The sequence below is a fragment of the Chelonia mydas genome, chromosome 12 (genome assembly GCF_015237465.2).
Source record: "Chelonia mydas isolate rCheMyd1 chromosome 12, rCheMyd1.pri.v2, whole genome shotgun sequence".
In the NCBI taxonomy this organism is placed as follows: Eukaryota; Metazoa; Chordata; order Testudines; family Cheloniidae; genus Chelonia; species Chelonia mydas.
Window position 1 is genome coordinate 35549303 of NC_051252.2, and position 9024 is coordinate 35558326.

Genomic DNA, 9024 nt, shown 5'->3' on the forward strand with positions numbered 1-9024 from the left:
TAATAGCCATTGATGGATCTATCCTCCATGAACTTATCTAGTTCTTTTCTGAACTCACTTATACTTTTGGCCTTAACATCCCCTGGCAATGAGTTCCACAGGCTGACTGTGCGTTGTGTGAAGAAATACTTCCTTTCGTTTGTTTTAAACCGGCTGCCTATTAATTTCACTGGGTGACGCCTGGTTTGTGTGTTATGTGAAGGAGTAAATAACACTTCCTTATTCACTTTCCCCACCCCAGTCATGAGTCTATAGGCCAGGGATGGCCAAACCATGGCTCGCAAGCCACATGTGGCTCTTTTACAGGTAAAGTGCTGCTCACGGAGTCCCATTCTCCACCTACCAGACTGGGAGCAGGGAGCTTGAGGCTTCTGCCCTGTGGTGGGGTTAGGGGCTTCTGCCAGAGATGACTGGTGCCTGCTGGGGGGGGGGCCCAATTTAAAGGTTCAGCCCCTCCCAACCTCTTGAGTCACACCCCTTCAGGCACGCCCCTCCCTCTTACTCTCAGCGGCCCCTCCTTGGAGCTCCCAGGTGTTAGCTGTGGCAAACAGGTGGGAACTGAAGGGAGGGGCCACTGCTTTAGCTCTGTGGGGAGAGGCAGCAGCTGTCCCTGCAGTTCCCAGCTGTTTGCCGCTGCCTCGCCCCACGGCCGCAGCTCCCAGCTTGCCGGCTCTAGCAGCTGCTGTGTAGGGAGGGGACCAGGCAGGACCATGTGTCTGAGCGGGGCCAGCAAATCCTGGCAAAAATCTGGGAGGCCCCCTCACATATCGCCTCTGGCTGAAGCCCCAAGCCCCGGCAGGCACGCTCTGGCTCTCGTACTTCTGAAGATTGTCGTATGCCACTCAGAGGGTCAGTAAGTTTGGCCACCCCTGGTATAGACCTGTCATATCCCCCCTTACTCGTCTCTTTTCTAAGATGAATAGTCCCCCAGTCTTTTTAATCTCCTCTTATAGAAGCTGTTCTATACCCGTAATCATTTGTGTTGCCCTTCTCTGTACCTTTTCCAATTCTATTGTCTCTTTTTAGAGATGGGGGTAACCAGAATTGCACACTGCATTCAAGGTGTGGGCATACCAGAGATTTATAGAGTGGCATTATGGTAGGTAATAAGATAGAAAATCTCCCTTTCCTAATGGTTCAAAACATTGTTAGCGTTTTTGGACTGATGATGCACATTGAGCAGATGTTTTCAGAGAACTATCCAAAATCACTCCAAGATCTCTTTCATGAGTGGCAACACCTAATTTAGACCCCATCATTTTGTATGTATAATTGGGATAATGTTTTCCAATATGCAATACTTTGCATTTATCAACATTCAATTTCATATGCCATTTTCTTGCCCAGTCACCCAATTTTGAGAAATCCCTTTGTAAATCTCCACTGTCAGCTTCAGACTTAACTATCTTGAGTAATTTTGTCTTGTCTGCAAATTTTGCCACCTCACTGTTTGCCCCTTTTTCCAGATCATTTATGAGGATGTTGAACAGCACTGGTCCCAGTACAGATCCTTGGGGGACCCCCTGTATACCTCTCTCCATTGTAAAAATTGACCATTTATTCCTACCCTTTGTTTCCTGTCCTTTAACCAGCTACTGATCCATGAGAGGACCTTCCCTCTTATCCCAGGACTGCTTACTTCGCTTAAGAGCTTTTGGCAAGGAACCTTGTCAAAGGCTTTCTGAAAATCCAAGCATACTATACAACTGGATCACCCTTGTTCACATGTTTGTTGATGCCTCTCGCACCCCCCAAGAATTCTAATAGATTGGAGAGGCATGATTTCCCTTTACAAAAGCCATGTTGACTCTTCCCCAACATACCGCATACATCTGAGTGTCTAATTCCGTTCTTTACTACAGCTTCAACCAATTTGTCTGCTACTGAAGTTGGTCTTACTGGCCTGTAACTGCCAGGATCCCCTTTTCAAAAAAAATCAATGAGCTATCCTCCGGTCATCCGATACAGAGGCTGATTTAAGTGATAGGTTACATAGGTTAGTAGTTTTGCAGTTTCATATTTGAGTTCCTTCAGAACTCTTGGGTGAATACCATCTGGTCCTGGTGACTTATTACTGTTTAATGTATCAATTTGTTCCAAAATCTCCTGTACTGACATCTCAATCTGGGACAGTTCCTCAGACTTGTCACCTAAAAAGAATGTCACACCTGGGCCAATCTCCCTCACATCCTCTGCAGTGAAGACAGATGAAAAGAATGCATTTAGCTTCTCCGCAATGGCTGTCTTCCTTGAATGCTCCTTTAGCACTTTGATTATCCAGTGGCCCCACTGAATGTTTGGCAGGATTCCTGCTTCTGATGTACTTTAAAAACAATGCGATTAATTTTTGTGGTTTTTGCTAGTTGCTCTTTAAATTCTTTTTTTTTTTTTTTTGGCCTGCCTAATTATACTTTTACATTGGACTTGCCAGAGCTTATGTTTCTTTCTATTTTCCTCAGTAGGATTCGACTTCCAATTTTAAAAGATGTCTTTGTCTCTAATTGCTCTTTTTACTTTGTTGTTTAGCCATGGTGGCTTTTTTGGGGGGGGGGGAGGGGGATCCCCTTAGATACAGCTAACACTCCACTCCTAGCTCCCCTCGCACTTGAGTTTTTAAAAAGTTATTAATCCTTGGAAAGGCTGAGATTCAAGGGATCTGGTTTCCATTACTAGCTCTGCTGCCAATTCACTGTGTAATACTATGGTTAGTCATTGAAACATCCTGTGCCCTCCATTGCCCCGTCTGTAAATAGAGCTAATATACAAGATCAAATCTGTTTAAAAGGTGAACATGTGCCAACCATTACTACTCAGCTACCTCTGATATAGCAGGAAACTGGTTGGTCTGAAATACCCGGTATTTATACAGAGCAAACAAAATGCTAGCAACTTTGTACTGTAGTAAATTATGGCGAATGGTGACATTTGTCTATATATAATTTTTTTTTCTTGGGGGAAAACCCAACAATGCAAATAAAACATAGCACATTATTTCTTCAATGCTTGAATGAGAGCAGTATTTTTCATTACAAAGTCTTATAAAGTTAGTCTCAGGTAATTTACTTTTCTTTGCTGATTACTGGGAAATTGGCTGGCAATAATCTTTGGATCCTGTCTTAAGTAGTTTCTTTCTTCTTTTTCCCCAAGGAGGCATATATACAATTCTGTGTTTCTCGATAAGTTGGTCCTCTTCACAATCAACATCTTATTCCATCCTCCAATTACCTAAGTATTTCAGTTTTACAGTTGGCAAGTGCACCTCTTCTGAAGAATCAGTACAAGGAAGTCCGATATTTGTTGGCTTTTTGTATCCCTTGAGTTTTCATTTGATGCATTAATTTCTCCATTACCAATACTGACAGGTTTCAGAGTAGCAGCCGTGTTAGTCTGTATTCGCAAAAAGAAAAGGAGGACTTGTGGCCCCTTAGAGACTAACCAATTTATTTGAGCATATGCATCCGATGAAGTGAGCTGTAGCTCACGAAAGCTTATGCTCAAATAAATTGGTTAGTCTCTAAGGTGCCACAAGTCCTCCTTTTCTTATTACCAATACTGAATGTCTCAAACTCTATTGTAGCAAGTAATAGCGGGGGGATGCTTCTGTTTTTCAGCTAGCTGAAAGTAATAAGTAAGTAAGCCATGTTGCTACTAATAATTATGTTAAAGACCACATCATTAATTGGCAGAGCTAATAAGAATCACTAGTGGGGACTTGGAATGCTACAACCTGTTAGCTTAGGAACCTGCCTCTTTCTTTGAGAAATCCTGGAACATCTCCGCTTGCAGAATTAGCAGCATGTCTCCGTCACCTCTGCTGTTTTATGATGCAAGGTTCAAAAGTTCTACTTCTGGCTCCTGCTGATATTGGCTTGAAAACACACGTGGATATGAATTTAAACCTTGATCTCCAAGACGGCAATGTGGGGGGGAAGGAGGGGGGGAATCTTCTGCTAAGATACCAGGCTGGTTTCAGTTTCAAAATTGCTTTTGTTTTTACAGATTTACCCATTATTTTTATTTGAAATAAGAGAAGCTTATTAAAAGGCTTATTAAAAGGCTGTTTGGGTCTCAGTATGACTAACTGCTCAAAATGGGAGTTGGAATTTCTAGGAAAGCTGGAACAGCCTAATTCTCCTGTATCTTCTGCACACATAAAAATGGTTTTATAACCATAGCTGAATCACTTGGCATTTATTTTCCAGTAAATTTATTTTGGGAATATGGCCCGAGTATAAGACTCTCTCATTTTCGTCAATAAAGACTATTACATTTATTAGTTTAGCCTTATGAATCCTATAGCTCAACACTCAACCTCTATTTATTGTTTGTAAGAGACATATATCATACTGGCTTATAACTGTAAATACTCTACTTACACAGGTCAGAGCACATCCTCTTTGTTTAAAATCTAAGCTGTGATGTTTTACATAAGTTTGTTTCCTTTCCAAGTTGAAAGGTCTTAGAGATAAATGCGTATGTATCCTAATTTCGTGAACCTTCCGCTGAGCACAGCATGGAATGTTGATTCTTTAAAATTCCAGTCAACTAAATTCATCCTATTACTTTACTCCAATCCCATTGTTATACTTCAAGATAAAGAACAAAGGGAGAAAAAACTACCATGACGGCATAAGCAGCAGGGTTTTGAATCTCACTACATCCAGCAAATGAGAGAAAGGAGAAGGTTCTTGTGAATAGTTCCACTAAAAAATTCCTTTAACCATTTTCCCGTCATAAGGCAGTGAAGTTGTACTCCTGATTATGTGTGTATATAGAATGATATATATGTATAGTTATGAATTCATATGATCATATGAGCAACCTTGGTAACAGTGGGGTAAACATTTTTATCATTTCATCTAACCCTGTTTGCAGTATGGTTAGATAGCTCAGGGGTATGGATGCTTGCCTCCTACTCTTTCTATAGGTTGCCGGGTGGAGTTGCACTGGAGGAAGGTTATGGGTTCCTATAGTCAAAGTGCAGATGACTATAAAGAGAGGCACTTTTCAAAAGGAATAGACGAGTAGCCTTTTGTCCAAGCCAACGTTCCCTCTCTCAACCAGGCAGACTCTGCTGTATGCACGCTATTACGAAGCACATGTGGGTTACTCAGCTCTCTCCGTTACTAACTTGTTTGCTTTGTGAAGTGCTTTGGCGTTCTTATGCTACCGCCATAAATTCTATTCCATTCATTAGGCATCAACGGGTTAAGATTTTTTACCACAAACCAACAGGAAAGGGTTTGTAGCGTTCAGATCGATGTCACAAGTGAGTCATAGAGAGAGTTACCGCAACATTTAGAGGTCAGAGTGGCTCAGTGGACTGGAGTGTATCCAGTGTCATGCCGTTCTGAAGCGCAGTTCAGTTAGATCCCTGACAGAGGACAAGAAATGGAACTGCTCTGCTACACACTGAGCTTGAGGTACCACCAAAACCAGAGGGAAGGTTTTAGTCGCAGTCAGATACTGATGACTGCCACAATTCAGCCTATTTTATGTAGAGCTGAAAGCAAATCCACTTCTGCTGGTCTCTGCTCTTGTTTTCTCCAGTTTCATACGCGCGGGGGGTGGGGAGATCCTTCAGTGTTTTGCAGATGGAAACGCTGGGAGAGTAGGATGTTTTAACAATGATGTCACCAGCACTGAGTAAATTCTCTGACCAAAAGTTAAGTCCAACAGAACAAATCATGCTGCATCCATTGAACACCAAATGTCAGATCTCCATTTGCTTACAAAATTACTGGAGTAATCATGGCACTAGTAGCCAGCTGCTAATTCATCAGGTATAAATATTTACAGAGACCCACTGTGACATTGGAGATTCTCCCACAAGCAGGAGGGTCACCATAATGTCATAAAAGAAAAGGAGTACTTGTGGCACCTTAGAGACTAACAAATTTATGTTATAAATATAATGTCATAGGATTTATTGATATATTTTACCTTTTTAAAAGGAATTCATTTTTAGACACATTCTGTCCCATTGGCCATAAAAAGAATAGGAATTAAGATACTGTTAGGACTTATTTATTTAAAAATATTAAAAACCAAACATGAATAGCTTGGGCCAAATGACAACTCAGGGTGGAAGCAAGGAGAAGAGGGCCAAAATGACAATCATACAAATATCTAATGGTTGTAACCCACAGGAAGGGAGCAATTGTTTAGGATGATACCAGGGGATGTAAACTAGGAGTAATGGGAGGAAATTAAGTAAAGAGAAAATTAGGCCGAGTATGCGGAAAAACTGGCCTAATGGCAAGATCTATCAGAGCATGCAATGGTCTCCCAGGGGAGGTGGTGGAAGCCTCATTGCTCAAGATATTTAATCTTCAGCAAATCACTGGAGCAGTCCCGCATTGGCAGAGGGATGTAGATGACCTAATAAATCATTTTAATCTCTTATTTCTATGATTATTGATAGGCCGGGGAGTATAGTACAAGTTCAAGCCAGAGGTTTGGGCAAGAAAGCAAGGAATAAATACCCAGCACAGTTAGTTCTCTCTCTACTTTTCCAATAGTATAAAAATGTCTGTTTTCCATCATAGAATTTCCTCAATATTGTCCCTAAAGAGAGCAACAGAAAATAGTGAATCCAAAGCAAAGAAAAAGTGACTAGTGATGTAACTTCACTGGGTTTTTGTTTTGGTTTACTGCTGACCTTTTTCTTGTCAAGAGTTACCAATTATATTTTTCTAGCTACCTGGAGAGAGACTGTTCTCTCTTGCACACAAACTGGCTGGGGCTAAAAATACCAACAGTAGCTTCCATACAGCACATTATAAAACAACCATCCAAAACTATAATTTCAGATTTAAAAAACAAACAGAGAAGTGTAACCTGACTCATGTTTTTGCACTATTCTTTGATATGGACAAAACGTCTCTGCACAGAAACACATGGATTTCAACAGAACTATTTTATTAATAAGCAGTGAAAAATTAAGACAGAACCCTAATGATAATGAAGTCAGAAATATCCTCCTAGTTTGGACAAACAACGTTGAGCCCTTGAATTGGAAATTAACTGTTCATGCAGATACTAATCATATTTTGGGTGAACAAATTTGTGCTAAAACTCAAGGAACTCTCGGGGTTCCTGAACTTTCACACCACTGTTATGCAAATACTTGTGAGAGTAATAAAATACTACTGCTACTAAGATACCGTCAATAACAGCAAACAAAACTGGGTGCTTTTATTCAAAATTCAGGGTTTTTCAAGTATTTGCCCGGCTATAGGCAAGACTCCTGGGTCTATAACATGCAATTGGTGTTTAAGCAAAACTCCCCATTGACTTCAATGAAGAGGAGTTCTTAAAAGTCAAATGGCCTGATATAGCTCATTATATGGGAAATGGGAAATTATATTTACTTGGTCTCACATTATTGTCATGATTTGCTGCTTCTTTATGAAGCTAAAAAATTACATTGGATGCCCAAATCTGTTAGTATAGAAGCATTACAGAGAAGTTACTTTAAGAGGATAACAGCAACCAATTAAGAGATTGGGTTAATGATCCATAATTTTACAGCTTTCATTTGTAAATACCTAAGCAGCATTAAGAAGAGGCAGATTGTGCATCTGAAGTAGTGTTTCAACTGAGTAATTTCCTGGTGGGGAGAAAAGTTTCAGGGGGACCCCTTCTTACGAAGCATTTTTAAGAAGGAGTGTCATTTGGCACAGTCTGGCGTACACCAAGTGTACTCTGGAGAGAGAAATCTTCATGAAGCTGGGATAAATGTCATCCCAACTGGGATGGTTTAGTGTCCAGATGACAATCTCCACACGAGGCAGGGATGGGACCACTAAATAACCTTTTAGTTTGGACAGCGCTGAAACAAATGATTTAAAAATTCACAGCGTCTAAAACTTGGCCACTAAACTGAATCGTAAGTTTATGTTAATCACGAACTTTATTTGTTATTCCTCTTACAGCCATCTGTTTGACGAGTGCCTCTACAGAGAACATTTGCTACATGCAGGGTGTATTTTCTACCAATTCCTTTAGAATATAATCTAATACTTACGTTACAACAGAACATGCGTGCTCTAGAAAGTTACCCCCTCTCTCCCCACACCCAGTAGAGAACCTTTCCAGAAGAAAATTATGGGACACGCTTTCAACTGGCATAGCGTGATATGCCAATTTAACTTCGAAGAAGCCTCACTGATTGTCACCAGTTGAAGATTTGGCCTTCTATCTGGAAGAAAGGCTGCAATTCTTCAAGTCACTCACTGAGGTCCCTTCAAAACCTTTTGAAAACCAATGGTTGACTTCCAAGGGTGGTAGCATTTCCACACCTCACATGGCTGAGCACCATAAGGCCCTGAGGCGATTTGTGGAGTAAGGGATTATTCTGTAAGAGCATCGCAGTCTGGCCCACAGAAAACACTTGCTGCTAAGGATGCTGACAAACCGATTAATCAACCAGCTTTTACGTCCTGTTATCTTCAACAGCCAAGTTTGCATATTACCTTGGATGATGCAAAATATGACTCTGGTGGGACTCGAACCCACAACCTTTGAATAACTTCATCTATCATCACCCTAGAAGTCCAATGCACTATCCATTGTGCCACAGAGCCTTCTTACAGCAAGCTCCTATACTGCAATCACCTAGGTACAGTGTATTGAAAACTCCATTCTAATGCATGACTTTAATGTGGGCACTAAAACACAAACAATTTCAGTTAAGCAGCTGTAGCTGTCAACAGGCACCAGGCCTCTCTAAGGAGAGCTGGGGCTGAGACACCTTACGCTGGCACTCCCAAATTGGTTTGCTAGTTTTTAACAAGAAGCAAAATGTCATTTTTCTGTTGCTACTACAGCACCGATAGCCCTTTCCGAGCACAGATTACATTCCAGCCTCATCATCATTTCATCTGTTTGCATATTTATTGGCAAGCGTGACTAGCAAGTCACATTTAAACTGGAATGTTTCTTCCTTCTCCCTGTTTAAAAAAAAAAGAGTGTGAAATGATTAGAGCACAGTTCAGGCAGGCGCCAAACCCCAGTAAATCT

At 41.0% G+C, this 9024-nt stretch overlaps 1 non-coding gene across 1 annotated transcript; it reads right to left on the minus strand.

Annotated features, from left to right (window-relative positions):
- Nucleotides 1-8495: 8495 nt before the first annotated feature.
- On the minus strand, nucleotides 8496-8588 carry TRNAR-UCU. The gene is made up of 2 exons: nucleotides 8552-8588; nucleotides 8496-8531 (listed from the first exon to the last, which is right to left on the minus strand). It is a non-coding gene; the product is annotated as a tRNA-Arg (tRNA).
- Nucleotides 8589-9024: the final 436 nt, after the last annotated feature.